At 40.2% G+C, this 13,589-nt stretch overlaps 1 long non-coding RNA gene across 1 annotated transcript in view; it reads left to right on the top strand.

Annotated features, from left to right (window-relative positions):
• Positions 1 to 12,918, top strand: part of LOC105537091 — a 68,628-nt gene extending 55,710 nt beyond the window's left edge. Inside the window, exon 2 of the long non-coding RNA XR_001005671.1 lies at positions 11,900 to 12,918. This is a non-coding gene — a long non-coding RNA (uncharacterized LOC105537091). The remainder of the gene's footprint in view (positions 1 to 11,899) is intronic.
• Positions 12,919 to 13,589: the final 671 nt, after the last annotated feature.

Below are 13,589 nucleotides of genomic sequence, written 5' to 3'. Positions count from 1 at the left end.
TCCTTCCTTCCTTCCTCTTGCTCTGTTGCCCAGGCTGGAGTGCAATGGCATGATCTCAGTTCACTGCAACCTCAACCTCCTGGGTTCAAGCAATTCTCCTGCCTCAGCCTCCCAAATAGCTGAGATTACAGGCTTCCACCATAATGCCCAGCTACTTTCTGTGTGTGTGTGTGTGTGTGTGTGTATTTTTGTAGAGACGGGGTTTCACCCTGTTGACCAGGCTGGTCTCAAACTCCTGGCCTTAAGTGATTGGCCTGCCTCAGCCTCCCAAAGTACTGGGACTACAGGCATGAGCTACTGTGCCCAGCCATAGGATGCAGGCTCTTTCTTTCTTCCTTTTTTTTTTTTTTTTTTTTGAGACAGAGCCTCACTGTCTCCTGGGCTGAAGTGCAGTGGTGCGATCTCGGTTCACTGCAACCTCTGCCTCCCAGGTTCAAGCGATTTTCCTGCCTGAGTCTCCCGAGTAGCTGGGATTACAGGCACCCGCCACGCCCAGCTAATTTTCTGTATTTTTAGTAAGGACGGAGTTTCACCATGTTGGCCAGGCTGGTCTCGAACTCCTGACCTCGTGATTCGCCTGCCTTGGCCTCCCAAAGTGCTGGGATTACAGATGTGAGCCACCATGCCCGGCCAGGACCCAGCCTCTTTCTATTGTTCCATTTCACCATTCTTATCATGAAAGCCTCTGCCTCACAGCTGGTGCCTCTTTGTCACAAGATGGCTGCTGCAGCTCCAGGTCTCATATCCTTCTGTGGCAGGAAGGAGAGAAGCAGTGCCCACCTCAGTAATTGAGAGAGAAGCACAGGTCACAGAATGGCATGGAGAGTTGATACACATGCTTTGAAAAAAGTGTAATAGTCTCAACTGGGTGCATAACTAGAAAAGAGAAGGTTCTCATTTTGTCATCTGGATATAAAATTGGAGGAAGTCTTGTACTTTAACCTGGGCAACGGAACAGCACACGGGTTACTAAGAGAATGGAACAAAAAGTTTCAAAGGAACTTTCTGAGGAAACGGTAGTGCCTTTATCAGAAAAGTAAAAGCTTTTTTAGAAACTTTTGCTTTACTTCTCATTAGCCAGCGCTTTTCGTATGGTCTCCTAGCTGCAAGGAGTTCAGGAAAGTGAGTATTTTTGGCTGGGTCCCTCGTTCCTCTCAATGACATCAGGATTTTGTTGGTAAGGGCAAGGAGGAAACGGCTGCTGGGTAGGAAAGTTAGTGCTGCCTCTGTTTCTGGCTCAGCCCGTGTTCTGCCTCCCCTTCCCTTTCCTGCATCACCCCAGGCTGTTCCATTCTCTTAGTAACAGTGTACTGTTCTGTCACACGGGACAGAGCACCAATGCTTCCTCCAATTTTATACCCGGCTGACAAAATGAGGACCTTTCTCATTTCTAGTTATACATCCAGTCAAGACTATTACAGTTTTTTCAAAGCGTATGCATAAACTCTCCGTACTATTCTGTAACCTGTTATTTTCTCTTAATGACGTATTGTTAGTGGCTTTGACAGAAGTTAAAATCCGTTGCATCTCAGCTGCATGGAGTCAAGGAGTCAAGCATGCTTCCTTGGCTCATATTTACCATTTGCCAAACAGTACTAGAGATGCCGGGGACAGGCCCTGAACAAGACCACATAGTCTCAGCCCTCATGGAGCTGATATTCTAGTGGGAGAAGACAATAAATAAATAAGTGAATACATGATACAGCAGATGGTGAGAGGCATTAAAGAGAAAAATCAAGCAGGGCAAGGGAGATAGTGTGTGTTAGGAAGGGGAGGAGTCTCATGTCATATGTGCAGTGGTCAAGAAAGGCTACATTGATAACCTGAGACCCGAAGAAGAAAGAGGGTACCTTGTGTGCATTTCTTGAAATTTACCAGGCAAGGGGAAACAGCACAGCAAAGAGAGTGCACATGGTACACTAGAGGAACAGTAGTAGGGCTTTTGTAACTGGATCAGTGTTAGCAGGTGAGAGTGTTCAGAGGTGAGGCAAAGAGATAGCAATGGCTGCTCCAGATACAGTCAGTGGAGCATTTTTTAATCAGTTGCATTGTATTTAGTTGTTTTGTTGGACATTCTATTGCTTTCCAGTTTTTCATATTTATATACATTTTTAAAGGTTTGGGTCATTGGTGTCTACATGAAAATAAGAATTGATTAATCTAGTTTTCTGAGAGGAAATTTTAAGTACAACTCACTTCATTTTAAAATAATGAATGATGAGACTTCAGTGAGCTAGGATCACACCACTCACTGTACTCCGGCCCAAGCAACAGAGAGGGAACCTGTCTTTAAATAAATAACAAAATAAGATAATATACAAGCGGGGGGGGGGGCGGGGGTGGGCAGGAGAGCATACCAAAACTCACCTCATTTGCAAACAAAATAAATTTTTAAATATGCTTAATTATCTTAGCATAATGAGTAGAGAAAAATAGCAATAAATAAAGGAACAAAAAGGAAAATAGGAACAACAAAGTAGAGAAACACAAGGAATAAAAGGAATAAAGTTTCCTAAAGTAAAAGAAAAGTTGTTAGTTCTACCTTTTGCTGCGTAAACCCCTGCTCCCCCATACCCCTGGCATTGACAACAACCATTTTGTTAAGCTCATGGTTCTAGGAATCAGGAGTTCAAGGAGGGCACAGTACAGATGGCTTGTTTCTGCTTCACAATACCTGAGGCCTCAGTTGAGGCGATTTGGACGGTTGGGAATAACGGGGCCAGCTCAACTGGGGCCATATAGCTGGGCTCTCTGTTCTGGATATTGGCTGGGTTCTTTTGTTCCCCTTCATATGGCATCTTCTGGGGCTGGAATGTTCAAGATGTCTTCTTTATTTACTTGTCTGGAATCCGTACTAGGATGCCAGGGTGGCTAGAAGAGCTTTCTCCCTACTCTCCCCCTATCTCTCCTCCCCACCCCCACCGCCGCCCACTTCACTTTCTCCAGATGACTAGCTTGGACGTCCACACAACATGGCAATCTTAGGGTGGTTCAACTTGTTACATGGTGGATGGCTTTCAAGTGGCCAGGGTGAAAGTTACTGGTCCTCTGAAGAATAGGCCTGGAGCATTACTTCTGTCATACTCTCTTGCTCAGCCCAGCTTTTGCCCATGCAAGGTCCACAGCTGTGGTTGCACAGGCAGATGACTAATAAGACCAGACTCAGGGTCATTCTGGCTCACAGTCCTGAACTGTCCCCCTTAAACCTCTCAGCCACATCTCCTATGTGGCTATCCATTTATTTATTTATTTATTTATTTATTTATTATTTTTAGACAAAGTCTGGCTCTGTCACCCAGGCTTGAGTGCTGTGGTGCGATCTTAGCTCACTGCAACCTCCGCCTCCCAGGTTCAACGATTCTCCTGCCTCTGCCCACCGGGTAGCTGGTATTACAGGTATCCACCAACACACCCGACTAATTTTTGTATTTTTGGTAGACACAGGGTTTCACCCTATTGGCCAGGCTAATCTCAAACTTCTGACCTCAAGTGGTCCGCCACCATGGCCTCCCAAAGTGCTGGGAGTACAGGCATGAGCCACCACATCTGGCCTGGTAACCCTTTTTTAGATCTCAAAGGTACTCTTAGTCAATAACAAATTACAGACTATATCTATAATCTTTAGAAAGTACTAATTCTTTTTTGTTTGTTTGTTTTTGTTTTGTTTTGTTTTGCTCTTTCTTGGTGATATAATACTTTTTTTTTTTTGGCTTTGCTTTTAGAGTAAGTTCATATGTGCAGCCTTGTAAATGGTAACTTGTCCAAGGTAACAGTTTCTGCCAGGAGAGTTAAAGGGAATGTTGATTGTATTTATTTTACTATCTGTGTACTTCCTGAAAGAAGGGCAGTTTGATAAAATATTATTGTGAAGGTGCTCTGTTTGGGGCACTTATTTGCAAGTCTGCATTAGCTAATTCCCTCCAGACTTTTGGATTCATGTCATCTGGACCCACTGATTTGTGTATGTTCAGATTTTTCGAGTATTCCTTTACCTGCATTGACAGAGCATGTATTTGACAGAATAATATTAAAAAATATAAGATGGCAAGCAGATGGTCAGAGTCTTGACTGGAAAGAGATCTTGTTGAAAATGGTTTGTGAATGCAGACCATGCTTTTGTTTATAGGAATGTCCTTTTAAATATTTAGTTTGATCACCAGTGGAGGTCTTGAAAGAAAGAGCCCAATGCCTGCAAGAATATGTTAGTTGATATCCTCTACCTGAAATAATGGCTTCCTTAAAAAAAGTAAAAAAGGTAAAGAAGTTTTTTATACTCCTTGCTGCCAGATGTCTGTATTGCTACCAAAATCATGGAGGTGAAAAAACCTTTTCCTGATCCCCATGCCTGATGCAGCTCTTTTTTTTCAAAGAAGAAAGAAATGGAATTCAATCTAGTGAAAACAAGGGGAGGAAAAAGAAAAACCAAATGGAAAGACAAAGACTCATACCAAGCAGAATTTCCAAGGACCTCAAGTTTAGTTTCGTTGTGTTGGGAAAACACGTTGGAGAAAAATCTGGGCTCTGCACTGATACTTGAAATAAGAACACTAAGAACTGTTCTTTAAATAAGAACAGTTTCTTATTTGAAAAATAGAAAGACCAATTTAAAACTCTGGGCACACTGCACATGTTGCAAAGAGAAACTTGGTAGAATAATACTTGAGTTTTTTCTACAAAGACTTTTTTTTTTTCCCCCCGTGGATGCCAGTGTCCTGATAACAGAAAAGAATGTAGATTGGTATTTTGGCAGTGACCCCTAGTACCTTTCATTATTCACACAGTCAATTCTAGAACCCTCTTGCCATTAGTTTCTGGCTGTCACTACTGAAAACACAAGTGGAGAGGAGTTTGTCCAATGCCATTAGAATGTCAGAACCAATACCCTGCTTTCCAGTCCTTGAATCCCCATCCCAATTGCTAAGACACAGGGACAGGGTGACATCAACAGAGCAAGCCTGGAAATTACTTATATCTATTAGCCACTATACGATGCTGAATATTTTGAAAAGGTTGAATATTTTGGGAGAGTGGACCTTCTATCTTTAAGACGCAGATACATTTAACCTTCATTGTCTTATACCAGCATACACACCCATGTACATAAGCACCTACCAGACTAATAGCCCTATGCAATTTTATGTCTTCAGGCATCTTTCTTCTGTTTCTTACAGCCTGCAGTATTTTTACTCATTTTTCTACATTTACTCTTCTTTTCTCTCCCTTTCTTTTATACACAACCAAGTTCTTTCTTTTACATTCTAGGCCATACCTCTAATAGGAGTTATGGCTAAGCCATTTTAGTGGTTAAAATGAAATCTTGTTTTAAATGTTACCACGTTGAAATGTTCAATAACTAATTCTCCAAAAAGACACTTTAAAAGATTGTTTTTCTTTGCATGGAATAAAACAATTTATCATTATAAAGCTATGGGGTCTGGGAAATATGGCAGCAGCTTCATTTACCTGCTTCCAGATAAGACTGGTTTTGGCATCCGGATAAGTGGGTCTCTCATGGGAGAGGGAAGATTATTTCATACGAGATAGACCAGTGTGAATAAAATTAGTCAAATAGTAAGTGATTGACTAACGATTCATTAAAAAAACCAATTTGCCAAGAAAACAATTTTCAACATTATTGATTCACCAAGAACTTGTTGCTTTGTAGTTCTTGGCACAACCATTTGAAAAATTCCAAGCTTAAAACCATTGAGTATCTTCACACTCCCATTATATCAGTTCATGACTCACAGTCACAGGCATACAAGCCTCTCCTTATCCATGTATAAAAATATTCCTAGTCCATACTTGTAATGCAACTCCTCTCTCTCCCTGTCAAGAAAGAAAATCTGTAAATTATAGGAGGCAGGAAAAGCAAGAGATTGGTTTCACTTCACTATACTATTTAAAATTCACTATACTATTTAAAAATTCATTGAGATGGATGATATACCTGGTATCCGAATTTTTTTAAACCCAAGAAATTGTCTTTCTCCAAAGTAAGCTGTATATTGAGCGGCCTCACTGAAACAGACATTCCTGTTACTTTATTACTTGTCAGAACAAAATTATGAATCATTAAATGGGCAAATGAGTCATAGGGCCAATTCATCTATTGACAAATTGCTATTACCTGAAATCAACTTTGATGAATTCATCTAGAACCATCATAAAGGTTCTCTTTTAAACAATTCTGGAATGTATGCATTTTCTCTCCAGAATTTTTAAGTTCATTCATTTTTTTTTTTACTATCAGTAAACATGCCAATGAGCTGATTTAAACAGTGAAGTTATTCATCAATATATACTTATTAGGTACCTAAGATAAAATATTTTGTTAGACACTTATAGGTGAAGAAAAGAAAGGAAATACTAATGAAATAGGTGATGAAAATTCTTCTCTTTGCTGACGCAGAAGACAAAATATTCATAAACTGGCTGACTTGAGAACAATTACAGAACATCCTATCAACAAGTTCACAATGGTGCCACTGTGTGATGTGCCGACAGCTCTGACCTCCTACTGGATCATGCCCATAATCCATTCCCAATGTCTATGCAGGAAATTCATCTTTTTTCCTCGAGCATGATATCTTTTTTTCCTTCCAAGGTAAAACTTTTTTCCCATTTTCAATATCATAAGATATTCTTCTCCCCAGGCAAATCATTTTAAACCTTACAGGTATTTTTACAGTTTTTGTTGTTTGACTCACATATGTCTGTTTTGATTTTAAATTCAATAGGAAAAAAATCTGAATGTAGAATACTTCATAACACAGAAAATACTTAAAAATATACGAAGTTAATATTTTAAAAATATATTTATGTACATACATGTGTAGATGATGATTTTAAGCAATACATCAGGGATCAGATGTCTTTAAACATCTACTTTTGAAATCCTTCTGGTATTCAGAGAAAGCTTGGCCCAAGTTAAAAGACCAGGTGACTAACCAGTGAGCCAAATAAGATCTACAGAGAATACAGGAGGCTTAAAAAAAAAAAAAAAAAAAAAAAAAAAAACAAGCCTGTAGTTACAAAAGATGAGTTTTCTAATTTAAATGCAGCCAAAGTTCCCAAGGATGCAAAAAGAAACCCAGCCAGTGTCAGATCCCAAGGTTTTGGGCCTCTGACATTATACATAATTTTTCAGACATGCATCTTAATTACTAGGAAATACTTTAAAAAATAACCAAAACATTACAACAGGTCCTGAGGCATGGGAAGAAAGTCCAAAAACTGAGCAGCACAGTTCTCCAGGGTAGTGACCACATTTCCTCTATTGTTTCATATAGCGGGGTGCATAAGGTTGATGGGCAACAAATAAATTAATAAAACATTCATGACTGGAGGGAGTTTTCATAGAAGACACAAATAATATGTTACAAATACCGACAAGCAAAATGGTACAATTATGTAGTTTGATTCCTTTCAAATACTTGTTGATGTCAATATAACCAGACATGGCCCACTTCCACGTATTCAGCCTTAGCTGCCTTTAGAGACTGTTCAAAATTTAACTAATGCGCTGGATTCATAGTTTGCTATATTTGAGCATCAGCATAGTAAGAATTAACAAAACAGAAATGTCTGTTTTTAACATAGCCATTGCACTCCAAGATTTGTTACAAGTCCACATCTGCTATCCGGGTCCTACCTCATACACTTTATTTATGAGAAAAAATATATATAATGCTGAATTTTTAAGTCCTTGAAATGCAGACTTGGAAGAGCCTTTAAAGATGTCCTAGTCCTGCCATCCAAGTCCAAATTCCTCCTCATTCAAGTCTAGACACAGAGATTCAAAGCTGGCCTGCAGCATCCATACATTTTTGGTCTGCCTAAAGCAAGGGTTGGCAAGCTATTCCTGTAAAGGGTCAGAAAGTAAATATTTTAGACTGTGTGGACCATACAGTCTTAGTTGCAACTACTTCTCTCTGCCTTTGTAGTATAAAAACAACCAAAAACAACATGTAAACAAGTGAGCATGGCTGTGCTCCATTAAAACTCTATTTACAAAAACAGACAGTGGACAAAATTCAGCCAACCTCTGGTCTAAAGAATTTGCTGTCAAGCATGGAGCATCAAGATGGGTGGAAAAAATAGCCTAAATAATGCAAATAAAATACTCATGATGAGTATCAGCAAAAACTATCTCTGACTTTTCAGTCCAAAGGACTCAGATTTTTTAAATAAATTGAGCTTCTTACTAAATACTTTTGTTGGGCCCTATTAAGTAAAGTTCACCTTCCTCTACTCCATCCCTCTAGCCAACCCAAAGTCGAGATAAAAGAGAGAAGCTGCCAGGCGTGTTGGCTCATACCTGTCATTCCCACACTTTAGAAGGCCAAGGAGGGTGGATCACTTGAGGTCAGGAGCTCGAGACCAGCCTGGTCAACATGGTGAAACCCCATTTCCACTAAAAATACAAAAATTAGCCAAGCATGGTGCTGCATGCTACTCAGGAGGCTGAGGCATGAGAATCATTGAAACCGGAGGCACAGGTCTCAGTGAGCCGAGAAGCTAAAACATCCAAGCAATCATTTACATGCATTCTGGATATTCTTAAGTGTGATGTTATTTTAAAACAAAATTAAATACACTCTGGTTGATAAGAAAAGAATGTTATAACTTTGTCCTAAGTGGATGGCACCCAATCACATGCAGATAATAGAGGTGATCTGAGAACATTGGATCTGGAAGTAAAGGCAGTGCTCATATCCACATGGAAGATCACATGCGGAAGCTGATGTTGAAATGAGGGACAGCATGGCCTATTACAAAGCCCATGAGCTGTGGCATCAGAGCCATCTGGATTTGGATTGTTTCTGCAATTTAGTAATTCTGAAACACTGGACATATTTCTTAATTTTCCTGAGCCTTCAGAACGTCACATATAAAATGGAGATAATAATACTTATTTCTCAGGATTGTTAGGAGGGCCACATTAGGTAAGTCCTGCAAAGTACCTAGCACAGTGCCTGGCACATAAGAAACACTGACATTCTATACAAAAAGAATAATGACTGCTCTGTTATAAAACTTAGCCAACTCACCACTATTTGGAAAAATCTGCAACCTGGGACCAAAAAAAAAACACAAAAAACAAAAACAAAAAAAAGCACTAACTTTTATCCGTAAAATGGCTTGCTTCTATATTTCCTGAGGAAAATGTCAATTGCTTTCACCTTGCTAAGTAATAGTTACATCAAGAGCTTAGAGAAAGGCATTGAACTTAGCACAGAAGTTACCTGTTTCTCTCACTTTTACTTTTCCTACAAATCTTTGGCTATTCAATGAGGTTTGGAATTAGCCAGAGTTAGTCATTGAAGTTTCCTTTCAGGTGAGAACTCATGACTCAGTAAATAGAGATTCCAGAATGTTGTATGCTAACCAGGTCTTCAAGTGATCAGCAATGAGAGGAAAGTCTTACTTGTTTTCCTTTGAAGGCAGCCCTAAGACCACCCAGGAGCTTATGACGCTCGAGAAAGTAACAGCATGTTTATGTAGGAATCTGAGCTGCATAGAACATGGAACACCTGTACTCTGTGGTCTTCACAGACCCAATTAGCTTCTGGAAAGAATTCAGGGTAGAAATCCTTAATGGGATGCCCCAGAAAGTGCCTCAGTTCTGAACAGCGAAATAATTTCTCCAGCTCTGCCTGCTGTGCGTAAAATATATTCACTAAAAACTACTTAGTTACCCAAGGAATACCATATAAGAATCTTTAACATTCAGAAAGGAGACTTGACTTATTTATAATGAGAACTTACAGTGTTGTTACAGGAAACTGATTCGGAGCTTAATTGGAGACTTTCAAAATCCAGAGCCATTCAAATAGGGAATCGGCTGCCCTGTTAGGTAGCAAATTCTCCATGATGGAAGTGATGATCTATCAGAGGTATTGTGGAAAGTATCTCTGTAATGGAAGGAAGGAAGAAAGATTTGCCTAAATTGTTTTATTGTTATATATTTATTTAACAAGCATTTTTGAGCATCTGATGTGATCTGGTACTTTTGAAGTTCTGGCACATTGATAAGGGTTAAGAATATAAAGGAAAACATAATGATATTTTTGCCCTTAAAGGACTTAAATATGAGTAGGAAGATAGACAGGATAGCCAATGAGGACTGTAGAGCAGAGATGCTACCCTAAAGAGATGAACAAAGGTAGAGCACCTCACCTAGCAGGTAATGATCAGAGAAGGGTTCCTGGAAGAGCCAACACTGAACCTCAAGGGGTTAAGTAACATAAGTTGGTCAGATGGAAGAAGGAAATAAGAAGCCATTCCAGGAGAAAGAAACGACATAAACAAAGGCACAAGAGGGTCATAGAGATGAAATAATGCTTCAGCCAGTCTACAGGATGTCATTAGTGGTGGATCCCAGAGCTCTGTCATCAACCTGTCCCATTCATTTTTGTAAAAAAAGTTGTGTGTACAGGGTCCCTAACAAAAATTGTGAATATGAGTCTGAGATAATACATAACGCATCGAAATAGCAAAATTAAGACCCCAAAGAGGACACAGGAGGAATTTAAGAAATAATTATTGAATTTGTAACTCTTGACAGGGTGATTAGATGGGTGCAAAAATACAGTATACGGGAGAATCAGGCAAATAAAAACCCACGTAAAGAAAGATTTAGTAATCCAAGGTAAATAAGGCAAAGCTGTTAACATGTTAATCTTGGTGATGAGTTCATGAATGTCTGCTATTTCATTTTCTGCACGTTTAAATAGCTCAAAGCACTTGGGATTTTGATAACTATAATACCACAGTAGGATTTTGTTGCCAAAATTCAAATGCAATTTTTGGCTGGCGTAAGGGAAGTCAGAATTCAGAAGGAAAGATGTGTCCGTCTCCTCTATTCCATGCTGACCCCATCCCATGTGCACAGTCTGAACAGTCCAGGAATTTATACTTATGGGCACATGTTCAGCTCTGTTCCGAGAAGAAATACAAGTGAGTAGGGGCTCAAAACTATGTTCTATGAGAAACATTTGAAGGAATGATGGTGCTTCATGTGGAGCTGACTCGAGAATTCTAATCACTGTCTTCAAAATGCTTTCCTGGAGATGACATGAGACTTGCTATACGGAGCTCTAGAGGACAGGCCTACAGTGGTGTATGCCATAAGTGTGTTTAATGGACACTCATTCAATTGGATGAGCCCTGCAAAAATAATCCTATTTTTAGAGAAAAATACAAGTAAGTAGTGTGGGTGGCTCCTTCAGTCATTCTGCTTAATGAGTGTATATGTGCCCCAGAATGGGCAGGAGCCAGGAAGCATGAGCTCTCCCATCTCAAGTCCATTTTGCCTCTCAGAACATAAGTATCTCCCCAGTCTGAGTGTAATTCTAGTTTTGTAAAATTCATATTTTTTTAAATGTCTCCATCTCCATTATGCAAACCAACTACATTTTCTGCTTTTCAACCAAAGAAACAGTCATCAGTTCCAACATGACAGGAATGCTGGCTAACAAATCATAGGCTAATAATGGCTGGGTTGCTTTCCTGAGGAACTTTCAAGACCATGTTTGGCCATATTCAATTGCTGCCTCATGTGGCTATAGAACCAAACCTCCTGCAAAAGATACAACTTCACAATAAAACCAAATGTTAAAATTGCAGGGAGAATGGTTTTAGCTTAACCCAAGGAAGAATCCTTTAACACCTAACTTCTTTGAGAAATTAAGAGGATTTTCTCTGATATCAAAGATATTTAAACAGAAACTAGATGATATTTTTTCTTTGCAGATGGGACTCAGGGATTTGACAAGAGAGGTTAATCAGACCCAAACTAGTTGATCTCTTATAATATTGAGGTTCTAAAATTCTGTGAGGCAGCGTTTCCGCGCTACCTACAGAGGGGTCCATATGACGTTGTTCTTAATTTCAGGTTCCTGTCATAATTTAAAGAGAAACTTTCACAATGTCTGGAGCCCTTGATATCCTGCAAATGAAGGAGGAGGATGTCCTTAATTTCCTTGCAGTAGGAACCCACTTAGGTGGCACCAACTTTGACTTCCAAATGGAACAGTACATCTATAAAAGGAAAAGAGATGGCATCTACAGCATAAATCTGAAGAGGACTTGGGAGAAGCTTCGGCTGGCAACTCATGCCATTGTTGTTATTGAAAACCCTGCTGATGTCAGTGTCATATCCCCCAGGAATACTGGCCAGAAAGCCATGCTGTAGTTTGCTGCTGCCACTGGAGCTACTCCAATTGCTGACTGCTTCACTCCTTGAACCTTCCTAACCAGATACAGGCAGACTACTGGGAGCCACAGCTTCTTGTGATTTCTGACCCCAGGACTGACCACCAGTCTCTCAGAGGGGCATCTTGTGTTAAATCACCTGCCATTGCTTTGTGCAACACAGATTCTCCTCTACGCCATGTGGACATTGCCATCACATGCAACAACAAGGGAGCTCCCTCAGTGGGTCAGATGTGGTGGATGCTGGCCTGGGAAGTTCTCCCCATGGGCGGCACCATTTCCTGCAACACCCATGGGAGGTCATGTCTAATCTCTACTTCTACAGAGATCCTGAAGAGATTGAAAAAGAAGAGCAGGCTGCTGCTGAAAAGGCTGTGACCAAGAAGGAATTTCAGGGTAAATGGACTGTTCCAGCTCCTGAGTTTACTGCTATTCAGTCTGAAGTTGCAGACTGGTCTGAAGACATGCAGGTACCCTCTGTGCCTATTCAGCAGTTCTTACTGAAGACTGGAGCGCTCAGCCTGCCACGGAAGACTGGTCCACAGCTCCCACTGCTCAGGCCACTGAATGGGTAGGAGCAACCACTGAATGGTCTTAAGCTGTTCTTGCACGGACTCTTAAGCAACATGAAAATAAGGTTGACAGAAAATAAACATCAGTTTCTAAAAAATAAAGAATAAAATTCTGTGATGCAAAGACCAGAGTCATCCTAAGTCGATGGCATAGCTCATATCACATTGTTGCTCTTTCCATCCTTCTTTCTTTAGATTTCTCATTTTCTGATCTTTTGAAAACAACTTGCTCTGTCAAGAAGCATTTTCCAATTTATCTCTGTTCTAATGTGATAGATGGTGGAGTACTGTAGGTACCCAGGAATGGTGACTGTTGCTGCATTATTAATGATAGCTCCATTAGATTTTAACTTCTTTTTTCTTCGTTCACAGCACTCATTTTGCAGGGAACTTCTACTTTTTCCTGTGGCTAAATCTTAGGAACTCAAGATCCCAGTTTAGATGGCTTCTTTAAAAGTTGATGTTTAAACATATGAAATTATTAGAGCCAACAGCAAACTCCCAGTAGAAGGGGAGAGCTCAGAGGTGGAATTACCTATTGGTGAATAAGAAAAATCCAAAACTTAGTGGCTTACAATAAATCTTTTTCTCCATCTCACAGATCTGCAATTTGGGCAAGGCTTAGCAGGGACAGCTCAGCTCAGATGCTGAGAATGACTTCTGGAACCTGGAATCATCGGATGGTTACTCCCACACAGTAACCTTCAGATGACTCCAAGCTCCAGGCTGACCAGAGGGACCACAGCTGAGGTCATCAGCTGGAACACCGACATGTGGTCTCTCTCTTGGCTGCTTGGC

Source organism: Mandrillus leucophaeus, unplaced genomic scaffold (genome assembly GCF_000951045.1).
Source record: "Mandrillus leucophaeus isolate KB7577 unplaced genomic scaffold, Mleu.le_1.0 Scaffold169, whole genome shotgun sequence".
Classification (NCBI taxonomy): domain Eukaryota; kingdom Metazoa; phylum Chordata; class Mammalia; order Primates; family Cercopithecidae; genus Mandrillus; species Mandrillus leucophaeus.
The sequence above is the reverse complement of the archived record's forward strand: the minus strand, read 5'-3'. Positions and strand labels throughout refer to the sequence as shown.